This window comes from Carassius gibelio, chromosome A19 (assembly GCF_023724105.1).
Source record: "Carassius gibelio isolate Cgi1373 ecotype wild population from Czech Republic chromosome A19, carGib1.2-hapl.c, whole genome shotgun sequence".
Taxonomy (NCBI): domain Eukaryota; kingdom Metazoa; phylum Chordata; class Actinopteri; order Cypriniformes; family Cyprinidae; genus Carassius; species Carassius gibelio.
Window position 1 is genome coordinate 2,418,889 of NC_068389.1, and position 16,112 is coordinate 2,435,000.

The 16,112-nt window shown below is 39.2% G+C and overlaps 4 non-coding genes and 14 pseudogenes across 4 annotated transcripts; all 18 read left to right on the plus strand.

Moving 5' to 3' along the window:
- Positions 1-459: 459 nt before the first annotated feature.
- Positions 460-578, plus strand: LOC127936897 (uncharacterized; annotated as a pseudogene).
- Positions 579-1,077: 499 nt separating this feature from the next.
- On the plus strand, positions 1,078-1,196 carry LOC127937762 (5S ribosomal RNA). The gene has a single exon (XR_008148542.1). It is a non-coding gene; the product is annotated as a 5S ribosomal RNA (ribosomal RNA).
- A 1,058-nt stretch (positions 1,197-2,254) lies between these two features.
- Positions 2,255-2,373, plus strand: LOC127937472 (uncharacterized; annotated as a pseudogene).
- Positions 2,374-3,726: 1,353 nt separating this feature from the next.
- LOC127936764 (uncharacterized) lies at positions 3,727-3,845 on the plus strand (annotated as a pseudogene).
- A 780-nt stretch (positions 3,846-4,625) lies between these two features.
- Positions 4,626-4,744, plus strand: LOC127936596 (uncharacterized; annotated as a pseudogene).
- A 933-nt stretch (positions 4,745-5,677) lies between these two features.
- LOC127937039 (uncharacterized) lies at positions 5,678-5,796 on the plus strand (annotated as a pseudogene).
- Positions 5,797-6,294: 498 nt separating this feature from the next.
- On the plus strand, positions 6,295-6,413 carry LOC127937763 (5S ribosomal RNA). Its single transcript, XR_008148543.1, has one exon. It is a non-coding gene; the product is annotated as a 5S ribosomal RNA (ribosomal RNA).
- Positions 6,414-6,909: 496 nt separating this feature from the next.
- Positions 6,910-7,028, plus strand: LOC127936898 (uncharacterized; annotated as a pseudogene).
- Positions 7,029-7,527: 499 nt separating this feature from the next.
- On the plus strand, positions 7,528-7,646 carry LOC127937764 (5S ribosomal RNA). Its single transcript, XR_008148544.1, has one exon. It is a non-coding gene; the product is annotated as a 5S ribosomal RNA (ribosomal RNA).
- A 1,059-nt stretch (positions 7,647-8,705) lies between these two features.
- Positions 8,706-8,824, plus strand: LOC127937473 (uncharacterized; annotated as a pseudogene).
- A 781-nt stretch (positions 8,825-9,605) lies between these two features.
- On the plus strand, positions 9,606-9,724 carry LOC127937827 (uncharacterized; annotated as a pseudogene).
- Positions 9,725-10,648: 924 nt separating this feature from the next.
- On the plus strand, positions 10,649-10,767 carry LOC127936597 (uncharacterized; annotated as a pseudogene).
- A 934-nt stretch (positions 10,768-11,701) lies between these two features.
- LOC127937040 (uncharacterized) lies at positions 11,702-11,820 on the plus strand (annotated as a pseudogene).
- Positions 11,821-12,318: 498 nt separating this feature from the next.
- LOC127937765 (5S ribosomal RNA) lies at positions 12,319-12,437 on the plus strand. The gene has a single exon (XR_008148545.1). It is a non-coding gene; the product is annotated as a 5S ribosomal RNA (ribosomal RNA).
- A 496-nt stretch (positions 12,438-12,933) lies between these two features.
- Positions 12,934-13,052, plus strand: LOC127936899 (uncharacterized; annotated as a pseudogene).
- A 499-nt stretch (positions 13,053-13,551) lies between these two features.
- LOC127937822 (uncharacterized) lies at positions 13,552-13,670 on the plus strand (annotated as a pseudogene).
- A 1,058-nt stretch (positions 13,671-14,728) lies between these two features.
- LOC127937474 (uncharacterized) lies at positions 14,729-14,847 on the plus strand (annotated as a pseudogene).
- A 1,053-nt stretch (positions 14,848-15,900) lies between these two features.
- On the plus strand, positions 15,901-16,019 carry LOC127937475 (uncharacterized; annotated as a pseudogene).
- The last annotated feature ends 93 nt before the right edge of the window (positions 16,020-16,112 follow it).

Genomic DNA, 16,112 nt, shown 5'->3' on the forward strand with positions numbered 1-16,112 from the left:
CAAAAAATAGAGTCAATGCCCGATCTCTGAATATAAGCAGGTTTGCGCCAGGTTAGTACATGGATGGGAGACTGCCTGGGAATATCAGGTGCTTTAAATTTTTGGATATTTTTCACGAATTATATAATAATCTTGCAAAAAAAAAAAAGAGTCAATGCCCGATCTCTGAATCTTAGCAGGTTTAGGTCTGGTTAGTACTTGGATGAGAGACCGCCAAGGAATACCAGGTGCTTTAAGCTTTTGGAATTTTTTCACTTAGTATATAATAAATTTGGCAAAAAATAGAGTCAGTGCCCGATCTCTGAATCTTAGCAGGTTTAGGTCTTGTTAGTACTTGGATGAGAGACTGCCTGGGAATACCAGGTGCTTTAAGCTTTTGGGGTTTCTTTCCTACTCTTATAATGTACTGGCGAGTAGATTGGCTGATCTTTAAATAGCCTTCTCTTTGCAGCAGTCTTCGCTTATGGCCATACCAGCCTGGCTATGCCCGATCTTGTCTGATCTCGTAAGCTAAGCAGGTTTGGGCCTGGTTAGTGCCTGGATGGGAGACCACCTGGGAATACCAGGTACTCTAAGTTTTTTGAAATTTTTCACTTAGTATATAATAATTTTGCCAAAAAATAGAGTCAATGCCCGATCTCTGAATATAAGCAGGTTTGCGCCAGGTTAGTACATGGATGGGAGACTGCCTGGGAATACCAGGTGCTTTAAATGTTTGGATATTTTTCACGAATTATATAATAATCTTGCAACAAAAAAAAAAAAAGAGTCAATGCCCGATCTCTGAATCTTAGCAGGTTTAGATCTGGTTAGTACTTGGATGAGAGACCGCCAAGGAATACCAGGTGCTTTAAGCTTTTGGAATTTTTTCACTTAGTATATAATAAATTTGGCAAAAAATAGAGTCAATGCACGATCTCTGAATATAAGCAGGTTTGGGCCAGGTTAGTAATTGGATGAGAGACCGCCTAGGAATACCAGGTGCTTTAAGATTTTGGGGTTTCTTTCCTACTTTTATAATGTACTGGCGAGTAGATTGGCTGATCTTTAAATAGCCTTCTCTTTGCAGCAGTCTTCGCTTATGGCCATACCAGCCTGGCTATGCCCGATCTTGTCTGATCTCGGAAGCTAAGCAGGTTTGGGCCTGGTTAGTGCCTGGATGGGAGACCGCCTGGGAATACCAGGTACTGTAAGCTTTTTTGAAATTTTTCACTTAGTATATAATAATTTTGCCAAAAAATAGAGTCAATGCCCGATCTCTGAATATAAGCAGGTTTGCGCCAGGTTAGTACATGGATGGGAGACTGCCTGGGAATATCAGGTGCTTTAAATTTTTGGATATTTTTCACGAATTATATAATAATCTTGAAAAAAAAAAAAAAAAAAAGAGTCAATGCCCGATCTCTGAATCTTAGCAGGTTTAGGTCTGGTTAGTACTTGGATGAGAGACCGCCAAGGAATACCAGGTGCTTTAAGCTTTTGGAATTTTTTCACTTAGTATATAATAAATTTGGCAAAAAATAGAGTCAGTGCCCGATCTCTGAATATAAGCAGGTTTGGGCCAGGTTAGTACATGGATGGGAGACTGCCTGGGAATACCAGGTGCTTTAAATTTTTGGATATTTTTCACGAATTATATAATAATCTTGCAAAAAAAAAAAAAGAGTCAATGCCCGATCTCTGAATCTTAGCAGGTTTAGGTCTGGTTAGTACTTGGATGAGAGACCGCCAAGGAATACCAGGTGCTTTAAGCTTTTGGAATTTTTTCACTTAGTATATAATAAATTTGGCAAAAAATAGAGTCAATGCCCGATCTCTGAATATAAGCAGGTTTGGGCCAGGTTAATACATGGATGGGAGACTGCCTGGGAATACCAGGTGCTTTAAATTTTTGGATATTTTTCACGAATTATATAATAATCTTGCAAAAAAAAAAAAAAAAAGAGTCAATGCCCGATCTCTGAATCTTAGCAGGTTTAGGTCTGGTTAGTACTTGGATGAGAGACCGCCAAGGAATACCAGGTGCTTTAAGCTTTTGGAATTTTTTCACTTAGTATATAATAAATTTGGCAAAAAATAGAGTCAATGCCCGATCTCTGAATATAAGCAGGTTTGGGCCAGGTTAGTACTTGGATGAGAGACCGCCTAGGAATACCAGGTGCTTTAAGCTTTTGGGGTTTCTTTCCTACTTTTATAATGTACTGGCGAGTAGATTGGCTGATCTTTAAATAGCCTTCTCTTTGCAGCAGTCTTCGCTTATGGCCATACCAGCCTGGCTATGCCCGATCTTGTCTGATCTCGTAAGCCAAGCAGGTTTGTGCCTGGTTAGTGCCTGGATGGGAGACCGCCTGGGAATGCCAGGTACTGTAAGCTTTTTTGAAATTTTTCACTTAGTATATAATAATTTTGCCAAAAAATAGAGTCAATGCCCGATCTCTGAATATAAGCAGGTTTGCGCCAGGTTAGTACATGGATGGGAGACTGCCTGGGAATACCAGGTGCTTTAAATTTTTGGATATTTTTCACGAATTATATAATAATCTTGCAAAAAAAAAAAAAAAAAAGAGTCAATGCCCGATCTCTGAATCTTAGCAGGTTTAGGTCTGGTTAGTACTTGGATGAGAGACCGCCAAGGAATACCAGGTGCTTTAAGCTTTTGGAATTTTTTCACTTAGTATATAATAAATTTGGCAAAAAATAGAGTCAGTGCCCGATCTCTGAATATAAGCAGGTTTGGGCCAGGTTAGTACATGGATGGGAGACTGCCTGGGAATACCAGGTGCTTTAAATTTTTGGATATTTTTCACGAATTATATAATAATCTTGCAAAAAAAAAAAAAAGAGTCAATGCCCGATCTCTGAATCTTAGCAGGTTTAGGTCTGGTTAGTACTTGGATGAGAGACCGCCAAGGAATACCAGGTGCTTTAAGCTTTTGGAATTTTTTCACTTAGTATATAATAAATTTGGCAAAAAATAGAGTCAATGCCCGATCTCTGAATATAAGCAGGTTTGGGCCAGGTTAATACATGGATGGGAGACTGCCTGGGAATACCAGGTGCTTTAAATTTTTGGATATTTTTCACGAATTATATAATAATCTTGCAAAAAAAAAAAAAAAAAAAAAGAGTCAATGCCCGATCTCTGAATATAAGCAGGTTTGGGCCAGGTTAGTACATGGATGGGAGACTGCCTGGGAATACCAGGTGCTTTAAATTTTTGGATATTTTTCACGAATTATATAATAATCTGGCAAAAAAAAAAAAAAAAAAGAGTCAATGCCCGATCTCTGAATCTTAGCAGGTTTATGTCTGGTTAGTACTTGGATGAGAGACCGCCAAGGAATACCAGGTGCTTTAAGCTTTTGGAATTTTTTCACTTAGTATATAATAAATTTGGCAAAAAATAGAGTCAGTGCCCGATCTCTGAATATAAGCAGGTTTGGGCCAGGTTAGTACATGGATGGGAGACTGCCTGGGAATACCAGGTGCTTTAAATTTTTGGATATTTTTCACAAATTATATAATAATCTTGCAAAAAAAAAAAATAAATAGAGTCAATGCCCGATCTCTGAATCTTAGCAGGTTTAGGTCTGGTTAGTACTTGGATGAGAGACCGCCTAGGAATACCAGGTGCTTTAAGCTTTTGGGGTTTCTTTCCTACTTTTATAATGTACTGGCGAGTAGATTGGCTGATCTTTAAATAGCCTTCTCTTTGCAGCAGTCTTCGCTTATGGCCATACCAGCCTGGCTATGCCTGATCTTGTCTGATCTCGTAAGCTAAGCAGGTTTGGGCCTGGTTAGTGCCTGGATGGGAGACCGCCTGGGAATGCCAGGTACTGTAAGCTTTTTTGAAATTTTTCACTTAGTATATAATAATTTTGCCAAAAAATAGAGTCAATGCCCGATCTCTGAATATAAGCAGGTTTGCGCCAGGTTAGTACATGGATGGGAGACTGCCTGGGAATACCAGGTGCTTTAAATGTTTGGATATTTTTCACGAATTATATAATAATCTTGCAAAAAAAAAAAAAAAGAGTCAATGCCCGATCTCTGAATCTTAGCAGGTTTAGGTCTGGTTAGTACTTGGATGAGAGACCGCCAAGGAATACCAGGTGCTTTAAGCTTTTGGAATTTTTTCACTTAGTATATAATAAATTTGGCAAAAAATAGAGTCAATGCCCGATCTCTGAATATAAGCAGGTTTGGGCCAGGTTAGTACATGGATGGGAGACTGCCTGGGAATACCAGGTGCTTTAAATTTTTGGATATTTTTCACGAATTATATAATAATCTGGCAAAAAAAAAAAAAAAAAAGAGTCAATGCCCGATCTCTGAATCTTAGCAGGTTTAGGTCTGGTTAGTACTTGGATGAGAGACCGCCAAGGAATACCAGGTGCTTTAAGCTTTTGGAATTTTTTCACTTAGTATATAATAAATTTACCAAAAAATAAAGTCAATGCCCGATCTCTGAATATAAGCAGTTTTGGGCCAGGTTAGTACTTGGATGAGAGACCGCCTAGGAATACCAGGTGCTTTAAGCTTTTGGGGTTTCTTTCCTACTTTTATAATGTACTGGCGAGTAGATTGGCTGATCTTTAAATAGCCTTCTCTTTGCAGCAGTCTTCGCTTATGGCCATACCAGCCTGGCTATGCCCGATCTTGTCTGATCTCGTAAGCTAAGCAGGTTTGGGCCTGGTTAGTGCCTGGATGGGAGACCGCCTGGGAATACCAGGTACTCTAAGCTTTTTTGAAATTTTTCACTTAGTATATAATAATTTTGCCAAAAAATAGAGTCAATGCCCGATCTCTGAATATAAGCAGGTTTGCGCCAGGTTAGTACATGGATGGGAGACTGCCTGGGAATACCAGGTGCTTTAAATGTTTGGATATTTTTCATGAATTATATAATAATCTTGCAAAAAAAAAAAAAAAAAAAAAAAAGAGTCAATGCCCGATCTCTGAATCTTAGCAGGTTTAGGTCTGGTTAGTACTTGGATGAGAGACCGCCAAGGAATACCAGGTGCTTTAAGCTTTTGGAATTTTTTCACTTAGTATATAATAAATTTGGCAAAAAATAGAGTCAATGCCCGATCTCTGAATATAAGCAGGTTTGGGCCAGGTTAGTACATGGATGGGAGACTGCCTGGGAATACCAGGTGCTTTAAATTTTTGGATATTTTTCACGAATTATATAATAATCTGGCAAAAAAAAAAAAAAAAAAAGAGTCAATGCCCGATCTCTGAATCTTAGCAGGTTTAGGTCTGGTTAGTACTTGGATGAGAGACCGCCAAGGAATACCAGGTGCTTTAAGCTTTTGGAATTTTTTCACTTAGTATATAATAAATTTGGCAAAAAATAGAGTCAGTGCCCGATCTCTGAATATAAGCAGGTTTGGGCCAGGTTAGTACATGGATGGGAGACTGCCTGGGAATACCAGGTGCTTTAAATTTTTGGATATTTTTCACAAATTATATAATAATCTTGCAAAAAAAAAAAAAATAGAGTCAATGCCCGATCTCTGAATCTTAGCAGGTTTAGGTCTTGTTAGTACTTGGATGAGAGACCGCCTGGGAATACCAGGTGCTTTAAGCTTTTGGGGTTTCTTTCCTACTCTTATAATGTACTGGCGAGTAGATTGGCTGATCTTTAAATAGCCTTCTCTTTGCAGCAGTCTTCGCTTATGGCCATACCAGCCTGGCTATGCCCGATCTTGTCTGATCTCGTAAGCTAAGCAGGTTTGGGCCTGGTTAGTGCCTGGATGGGAGACCGCCTGGGAATACCAGGTACTCTAAGTTTTTTGAAATTTTTCACTTAGTATATAATAATTTTGCCAAAAAATAGAGTCAATGCCCGATCTCTGAATATAAGCAGGTTTGCGCCAGGTTAGTACATGGATGGGAGACTGCCTGGGAATACCAGGTGCTTTAAATGTTTGGATATTTTTCACGAATTATATAATAATCTTGCAACAAAAAAAAAAAAGAGTCAATGCCCGATCTCTGAATCTTAGCAGGTTTAGATCTGGTTAGTACTTGGATGAGAGACCGCCAAGGAATACCAGGTGCTTTAAGCTTTTGGAATTTTTTCACTTAGTATATAATAAATTTGGCAAAAAATAGAGTCAATGCCCGATCTCTGAATATAAGCAGGTTTGGGCCAGGTTAGTAATTGGATGAGAGACCGCCTAGGAATACCAGGTGCTTTAAGATTTTGGGGTTTCTTTCCTACTTTTATAATGTACTGGCGAGTAGATTGGCTGATCTTTAAATAGCCTTCTCTTTGCAGCAGTCTTCGCTTATGGCCATACCAGCCTGGCTATGCCCGATCTTGTCTGATCTCGGAAGCTAAGCAGGTTTGGGCCTGGTTAGTGCCTGGATGGGAGACCGCCTGGGAATACCAGGTACTGTAAGCTTTTTTGAAATTTTTCACTTAGTATATAATAATTTTGCCAAAAAATAGAGTCAATGCCCGATCTCTGAATATAAGCAGGTTTGCGCCAGGTTAGTACATGGATGGGAGACTGCCTGGGAATATCAGGTGCTTTAAATTTTTGGATATTTTTCACGAATTATATAATAATCTTGCAAAAAAAAAAAAGAGTCAATGCCCGATCTCTGAATCTTAGCAGGTTTAGGTCTGGTTAGTACTTGGATGAGAGACCGCCAAGGAATACCAGGTGCTTTAAGCTTTTGGAATTTTTTCACTTAGTATATAATAAATTTGGCAAAAAATAGAGTCAGTGCCCGATCTCTGAATCTTAGCAGGTTTAGGTCTTGTTAGTACTTGGATGAGAGACTGCCTGGGAATACCAGGTGCTTTAAGCTTTTGGGGTTTCTTTCCTACTCTTATAATGTACTGGCGAGTAGATTGGCTGATCTTTAAATAGCCTTCTCTTTGCAGCAGTCTTCGCTTATGGCCATACCAGCCTGGCTATGCCCGATCTTGTCTGATCTCGTAAGCTAAGCAGGTTTGGGCCTGGTTAGTGCCTGGATGGGAGACCACCTGGGAATACCAGGTACTCTAAGTTTTTTGAAATTTTTCACTTAGTATATAATAATTTTGCCAAAAAATAGAGTCAATGCCCGATCTCTGAATATAAGCAGGTTTGCGCCAGGTTAGTACATGGATGGGAGACTGCCTGGGAATACCAGGTGCTTTAAATGTTTGGATATTTTTCACGAATTATATAATAATCTTGCAACAAAAAAAAAAAAAGAGTCAATGCCCGATCTCTGAATCTTAGCAGGTTTAGATCTGGTTAGTACTTGGATGAGAGACCGCCAAGGAATACCAGGTGCTTTAAGCTTTTGGAATTTTTTCACTTAGTATATAATAAATTTGGCAAAAAATAGAGTCAATGCACGATCTCTGAATATAAGCAGGTTTGGGCCAGGTTAGTAATTGGATGAGAGACCGCCTAGGAATACCAGGTGCTTTAAGATTTTGGGGTTTCTTTCCTACTTTTATAATGTACTGGCGAGTAGATTGGCTGATCTTTAAATAGCCTTCTCTTTGCAGCAGTCTTCGCTTATGGCCATACCAGCCTGGCTATGCCCGATCTTGTCTGATCTCGGAAGCTAAGCAGGTTTGGGCCTGGTTAGTGCCTGGATGGGAGACCGCCTGGGAATACCAGGTACTGTAAGCTTTTTTGAAATTTTTCACTTAGTATATAATAATTTTGCCAAAAAATAGAGTCAATGCCCGATCTCTGAATATAAGCAGGTTTGCGCCAGGTTAGTACATGGATGGGAGACTGCCTGGGAATATCAGGTGCTTTAAATTTTTGGATATTTTTCACGAATTATATAATAATCTTGAAAAAAAAAAAAAAAAAAAAGAGTCAATGCCCGATCTCCGAATCTTAGCAGGTTTAGGTCTGGTTAGTACTTGGATGAGAGACCGCCAAGGAATACCAGGTGCTTTAAGCTTTTGGAATTTTTTCACTTAGTATATAATAAATTTGGCAAAAAATAGAGTCAGTGCCCGATCTCTGAATATAAGCAGGTTTGGGCCAGGTTAGTACATGGATGGGAGACTGCCTGGGAATACCAGGTGCTTTAAATTTTTGGATATTTTTCACGAATTATATAATAATCTTGCAAAAAAAAAAAAAGAGTCAATGCCCGATCTCTGAATCTTAGCAGGTTTAGGTCTGGTTAGTACTTGGATGAGAGACCGCCAAGGAATACCAGGTGCTTTAAGCTTTTGGAATTTTTTCACTTAGTATATAATAAATTTGGCAAAAAATAGAGTCAATGCCCGATCTCTGAATATAAGCAGGTTTGGGCCAGGTTAATACATGGATGGGAGACTGCCTGGGAATACCAGGTGCTTTAAATTTTTGGATATTTTTCACGAATTATATAATAATCTTGCAAAAAAAAAAAAAAAAAGAGTCAATGCCCGATCTCTGAATCTTAGCAGGTTTAGGTCTGGTTAGTACTTGGATGAGAGACCGCCAAGGAATACCAGGTGCTTTAAGCTTTTGGAATTTTTTCACTTAGTATATAATAAATTTGGCAAAAAATAGAGTCAATGCCCGATCTCTGAATATAAGCAGGTTTGGGCCAGGTTAGTACTTGGATGAGAGACCGCCTAGGAATACCAGGTGCTTTAAGCTTTTGGGGTTTCTTTCCTACTTTTATAATGTACTGGCGAGTAGATTGGCTGATCTTTAAATAGCCTTCTCTTTGCAGCAGTCTTCGCTTATGGCCATACCAGCCTGGCTATGCCCGATCTTGTCTGATCTCGTAAGCCAAGCAGGTTTGTGCCTGGTTAGTGCCTGGATGGGAGACCGCCTGGGAATGCCAGGTACTGTAAGCTTTTTTGAAATTTTTCACTTAGTATATAATAATTTTGCCAAAAAATAGAGTCAATGCCCGATCTCTGAATATAAGCAGGTTTGCGCCAGGTTAGTACATGGATGGGAGACTGCCTGGGAATACCAGGTGCTTTAAATGTTTGGATATTTTTCACGAATTATATAATAATCTTGCAAAAAAAAAAAAAGAGTCAATGCCCGATCTCTGAATTTTAGCAGGTTTAGGTCTAGTTAGTACTTGGATGAGAGACCGCCAAGGAATACCAGGTGCTTTAAGCTTTTGAAATTTTTCACTTAGTATATAATAATTTTGCCAAAAAATAGAGTCAATGCCCGATCTCTGAATATAAGCAGGTTTGCGCCAGGTTAGTACATGGATGGGAGACTGCCTGGGAATACCAGGTGCTTTAAATGTTTGGATATTTTTCACGAATTATATAATAATCTTGCAAAAAAAAAAAAAAAAAAAAAAGAGTCAATGCCCGATCTCTGAATCTTAGCAGGTTTAGGTCTGGTTAGTACTTGGATGAGAGACCGCCAAGGAATACCAGGTGCTTTAAGCTTTTGGAATTTTTTCACTTAGTATATAATAAATTTGGCAAAAAATAGAGTCAATGCCCGATCTCTGAATATAAGCAGGTTTGGGCCAGGTTAGTAATTGGATGAGAGACCGCCTAGGAATAGCAGGTGCTTTAAGCTTTTGGGGTTTCTTTCCTACTTTTATAATGTACTGGCGAGTAGATTGGCTGATCTTTAAATAGCCTTCTCTTTGCAGCAGTCTTCGCTTATGGCCATACCAGCCTGGCTATGCCCGATCTTGTCTGATCTCGGAAGCTAAGCAGGTTTGGGCCTGGTTAGTGCCTGGATGGGAGACCGCCTGGGAATACCAGGTACTGTTAGCTTTTTTGAAATTTTTCACTTAGTATATAATAATTTTGCCAAAAAATAGAGTCAATGCCCGATCTCTGAATATAAGCAGGTTTGCGCCAGGTTAGTACATGGATGGGAGACTGCCTGGGAATATCAGGTGCTTTAAATTTTTGGATATTTTTCACGAATTATATAATAATCTTGCAAAAAAAAAAAAAAGAGTCAATGCCCGATCTCTGAATCTTAGCAGGTTTAGGTCTGGTTAGTACTTGGATGAGAGACCGCCAAGGAATACCAGGTGCTTTAAGCTTTTGGAATTTTTTCACTTAGTATATAATAAATTTGGCAAAAAATAGAGTCAATGCCCGATCTCTGAATATAAGCAGGTTTGGGCCAGGTTAGTACATGGATGGGAGACTGCCTGGGAATACCAGGTGCTTTAAATTTTTGGATATTTTTCACGAATTATATAATAATCTGGCAAAAAAAAAAAAAAAAAAGAGTCAATGCCCGATCTCTGAATCTTAGCAGGTTTAGGTCTGGTTAGTACTTGGATGAGAGACCGCCAAGGAATACCAGGTGCTTTAAGCTTTTGGAATTTTTTCACTTAGTATATAATAAATTTGGCAAAAAATAGAGTCAGTGCCCGATCTCTGAATATAAGCAGGTTTGGGCCAGGTTAGTACATGGATGGGAGACTGCCTGGGAATACCAGGTGCTTTAAATTTTTGGATATTTTTCACAAATTATATAATAATCTTGCAAAAAAAAAAAATAAATAGAGTCAATGCCCGATCTCTGAATCTTAGCAGGTTTAGGTCTGGTTAGTACTTGGATGAGAGACCGCCTAGGAATACCAGGTGCTTTAAGCTTTTGGGGTTTCTTTCCTACTTTTATAATGTACTGGCGAGTAGATTGGCTGATCTTTAAATAGCCTTCTCTTTGCAGCAGTCTTCGCTTATGGCCATACCAGCCTGGCTATGCCCGATCTTGTCTGATCTCGTAAGCTAAGCAGGTTTGGGCCTGGTTAGTGCCTGGATGGGAGACCGCCTGGGAATACCAGGTACTCTAAGCTTTTTTGAAATTTTTCACTTAGTATATAATAATTTTGCCAAAAAATAGAGTCAATGCCCGATCTCTGAATATAAGCAGGTTTGCGCCAGGTTAGTACATGGATGGGAGACTGCCTGGGAATACCAGGTGCTTTAAATGTTTGGATATTTTTCATGAATTATATAATAATCTTGCAAAAAAAAAAAAAAAAAAAAAAAAGAGTCAATGCCCGATCTCTGAATCTTAGCAGGTTTAGGTCTGGTTAGTACTTGGATGAGAGACCGCCAAGGAATACCAGGTGCTTTAAGCTTTTGGAATTTTTTCACTTAGTATATAATAAATTTGGCAAAAAATAGAGTCAATGCCCGATCTCTGAATATAAGCAGGTTTGGGCCAGGTTAGTACATGGATGGGAGACTGCCTGGGAATACCAGGTGCTTTAAATTTTTGGATATTTTTCACGAATTATATAATAATCTGGCAAAAAAAAAAAAAAAAAAAGAGTCAATGCCCGATCTCTGAATCTTAGCAGGTTTAGGTCTGGTTAGTACTTGGATGAGAGACCGCCAAGGAATACCAGGTGCTTTAAGCTTTTGGAATTTTTTCACTTAGTATATAATAAATTTGGCAAAAAATAGAGTCAGTGCCCGATCTCTGAATATAAGCAGGTTTGGGCCAGGTTAGTACATGGATGGGAGACTGCCTGGGAATACCAGGTGCTTTAAATTTTTGGATATTTTTCACAAATTATATAATAATCTTGCAAAAAAAAAAAAAAATAGAGTCAATGCCCGATCTCTGAATCTTAGCAGGTTTAGGTCTTGTTAGTACTTGGATGAGAGACCGCCTGGGAATACCAGGTGCTTTAAGCTTTTGGGGTTTCTTTCCTACTCTTATAATGTACTGGCGAGTAGATTGGCTGATCTTTAAATAGCCTTCTCTTTGCAGCAGTCTTCGCTTATGGCCATACCAGCCTGGCTATGCCCGATCTTGTCTGATCTCGTAAGCTAAGCAGGTTTGGGCCTGGTTAGTGCCTGGATGGGAGACCGCCTGGGAATACCAGGTACTCTAAGTTTTTTGAAATTTTTCACTTAGTATATAATAATTTTGCCAAAAAATAGAGTCAATGCCCGATCTCTGAATATAAGCAGGTTTGCGCCAGGTTAGTACATGGATGGGAGACTGCCTGGGAATACCAGGTGCTTTAAATGTTTGGATATTTTTCACGAATTATATAATAATCTTGCAACAAAAAAAAAAAAGAGTCAATGCCCGATCTCTGAATCTTAGCAGGTTTAGATCTGGTTAGTACTTGGATGAGAGACCGCCAAGGAATACCAGGTGCTTTAAGCTTTTGGAATTTTTTCACTTAGTATATAATAAATTTGGCAAAAAATAGAGTCAATGCCCGATCTCTGAATATAAGCAGGTTTGGGCCAGGTTAGTAATTGGATGAGAGACCGCCTAGGAATACCAGGTGCTTTAAGATTTTGGGGTTTCTTTCCTGCTTTTATAATGTACTGGCGAGTAGATTGGCTGATCTTTAAATAGCCTTCTCTTTGCAGCAGTCTTCGCTTATGGCCATACCAGCCTGGCTATGCCCGATCTTGTCTGATCTCGGAAGCTAAGCAGGTTTGGGCCTGGTTAGTGCCTGGATGGGAGACCGCCTGGGAATACCAGGTACTGTAAGCTTTTTTGAAATTTTTCACTTAGTATATAATAATTTTGCCAAAAAATAGAGTCAATGCCCGATCTCTGAATATAAGCAGGTTTGCGCCAGGTTAGTACATGGATGGGAGACTGCCTGGGAATATCAGGTGCTTTAAATTTTTGGATATTTTTCACGAATTATATAATAATCTTGCAAAAAAAAAAAAGAGTCAATGCCCGATCTCTGAATCTTAGCAGGTTTAGGTCTGGTTAGTACTTGGATGAGAGACCGCCAAGGAATACCAGGTGCTTTAAGCTTTTGGAATTTTTTCACTTAGTATATAATAAATTTGGCAAAAAATAGAGTCAGTGCCCGATCTCTGAATCTTAGCAGGTTTAGGTCTTGTTAGTACTTGGATGAGAGACTGCCTGGGAATACCAGGTGCTTTAAGCTTTTGGGGTTTCTTTCCTACTCTTATAATGTACTGGCGAGTAGATTGGCTGATCTTTAAATAGCCTTCTCTTTGCAGCAGTCTTCGCTTATGGCCATACCAGCCTGGCTATGCCCGATCTTGTCTGATCTCGTAAGCTAAGCAGGTTTGGGCCTGGTTAGTGCCTGGATGGGAGACCACCTGGGAATACCAGGTACTCTAAGTTTTTTGAAATTTTTCACTTAGTATATAATAATTTTGCCAAAAAATAGAGTCAATGCCCGATCTCTGAATATAAGCAGGTTTGCGCCAGGTTAGTACATGGATGGGAGACTGCCTGGGAATACCAGGTGCTTTAAATGTTTGGATATTTTTCACGAATTATATAATAATCTTGCAACAAAAAAAAAAAAAGAGTCAATGCCCGATCTCTGAATCTTAGCAGGTTTAGATCTGGTTAGTACTTGGATGAGAGACCGCCAAGGAATACCAGGTGCTTTAAGCTTTTGGAATTTTTTCACTTAGTATATAATAAATTTGGCAAAAAATAGAGTCAATGCACGATCTCTGAATATAAGCAGGTTTGGGCCAGGTTAGTAATTGGATGAGAGACCGCCTAGGAATACCAGGTGCTTTAAGATTTTGGGGTTTCTTTCCTACTTTTATAATGTACTGGCGAGTAGATTGGCTGATCTTTAAATAGCCTTCTCTTTGCAGCAGTCTTCGCTTATGGCCATACTAGCCTGGCTATGCCCGATCTTGTCTGATCTCGGAAGCTAAGCAGGTTTGGGCCTGGTTAGTGCCTGGATGGGAGACCGCCTGGGAATACCAGGTACTGTAAGCTTTTTTGAAATTTTTCACTTAGTATATAATAATTTTGCCAAAAAATAGAGTCAATGCCCGATCTCTGAATATAAGCAGGTTTGCGCCAGGTTAGTACATGGATGGGAGACTGCCTGGGAATATCAGGTGCTTTAAATTTTTGGATATTTTTCACGAATTATATAATAATCTTGAAAAAAAAAAAAAAAAAAAGAGTCAATGCCCGATCTCTGAATCTTAGCAGGTTTAGGTCTGGTTAGTACTTGGATGAGAGACCGCCAAGGAATACCAGGTGCTTTAAGCTTTTGGAATTTTTTCACTTAGTATATAATAAATTTGGCAAAAAATAGAGTCAGTGCCCGATCTCTGAATATAAGCAGGTTTGGGCCAGGTTAGTACATGGATGGGAGACTGCCTGGGAATACCAGGTGCTTTAAATTTTTGGATATTTTTCACGAATTATATAATAATCTTGCAAAAAAAAAAAAAGAGTCAATGCCCGATCTCTGAATCTTAGCAGGTTTAGGTCTGGTTAGTACTTGGATGAGAGACCGCCAAGGAATACCAGGTGCTTTAAGCTTTTGGAATTTTTTCACTTAGTATATAATAAATTTGGCAAAAAATAGAGTCAATGCCCGATCTCTGAATATAAGCAGGTTTGGGCCAGGTTAATACATGGATGGGAGACTGCCTGGGAATACCAGGTGCTTTAAATTTTTGGATATTTTTCACGAATTATATAATAATCTTGCAAAAAAAAAAAAAAAAAGAGTCAATGCCCGATCTCTGAATCTTAGCAGGTTTAGGTCTGGTTAGTACTTGGATGAGAGACCGCCAAGGAATACCAGGTGCTTTAAGCTTTTGGAATTTTTTCACTTAGTATATAATAAATTTGGCAAAAAATAGAGTCAATGCCCGATCTCTGAATATAAGCAGGTTTGGGCCAGGTTAGTACTTGGATGAGAGACCGCCTAGGAATACCAGGTGCTTTAAGCTTTTGGGGTTTCTTTCCTACTTTTATAATGTACTGGCGAGTAGATTGGCTGATCTTTAAATAGCCTTCTCTTTGCAGCAGTCTTCGCTTATGGCCATACCAGCCTGGCTATGCCCGATCTTGTCTGATCTCGTAAGCCAAGCAGGTTTGTGCCTGGTTAGTGCCTGGATGGGAGACCGCCTGGGAATGCCAGGTACTGTAAGCTTTTTTGAAATTTTTCACTTAGTATATAATAATTTTGCCAAAAAATAGAGTCAATGCCCGATCTCTGAATATAAGCAGGTTTGCGCCAGGTTAGTACATGGATGGGAGACTGCCTGGGAATACCAGGTGCTTTAAATGTTTGGATATTTTTCACGAATTATATAATAATCTTGCAAAAAAAAAAAAGAGTCAATGCCCGATCTCCGAATCTTAGCAGGTTTAGGTCTGGTTAGTACTTGGATGAGAGACCGCCAAGGAATACCAGGTGCTTTAAGCTTTTGGAATTTTTTCACTTAGTATATAATAAATTTGGCAAAAAATAGAGTCAGTGCCCGATCTCTGAATATAAGCAGGTTTGGGCCAGGTTAGTACATGGATGGGAGACTGCCTGGGAATACCAGGTGCTTTAAATTTTTGGATATTTTTCACGAATTATATAATAATCTTGCAAAAAAAAAAAAAGAGTCAATGCCCGATCTCTGAATCTTAGCAGGTTTAGGTCTGGTTAGTACTTGGATGAGAGACCGCCAAGGAATACCAGGTGCTTTAAGCTTTTGGAATTTTTTCACTTAGTATATAATAAATTTGGCAAAAAATAGAGTCAATGCCCGATCTCTGAATATAAGCAGGTTTGGGCCAGGTTAATACATGGATGGGAGACTGCCTGGGAATACCAGGTGCTTTAAATTTTTGGATATTTTTCACGAATTATATAATAATCTTGCAAAAAAAAAAAAAAAAAAGAGTCAATGCCCGATCTCTGAATCTTAGCAGGTTTAGGTCTGGTTAGTACTTGGATGAGAGACCGCCAAGGAATACCAGGTGCTTTAAGCTTTTGGAATTTTTTCACTTAGTATATAATAAATTTGGCAAAAAATAGAGTCAATGCCCGATCTCTGAATATAAGCAGGTTTGGGCCAGGTTAGTACTTGGATGAGAGACCGCCTAGGAATACCAGGTGCTTTAAGCTTTTGGGGTTTCTTTCCTACTTTTATAATGTACTGGCGAGTAGATTGGCTGATCTTTAAATAGCCTTCTCTTTGCAGCAGTCTTCGCTTATGGCCATACCAGCCTGGCTATGCCCGATCTTGTCTGATCTCGTAAGCCAAGCAGGTTTGTGCCTGGTTAGTGCCTGGATGGGAGACCGCCTGGGAATGCCAGGTACTGTAAGCTTTTTTGAAATTTTTCACTTAGTATATAATAATTTTGCCAAAAAATAGAGTCAATGCCCGATCTCTGAATATAAGCAGGTTTGCGCCAGGTTAG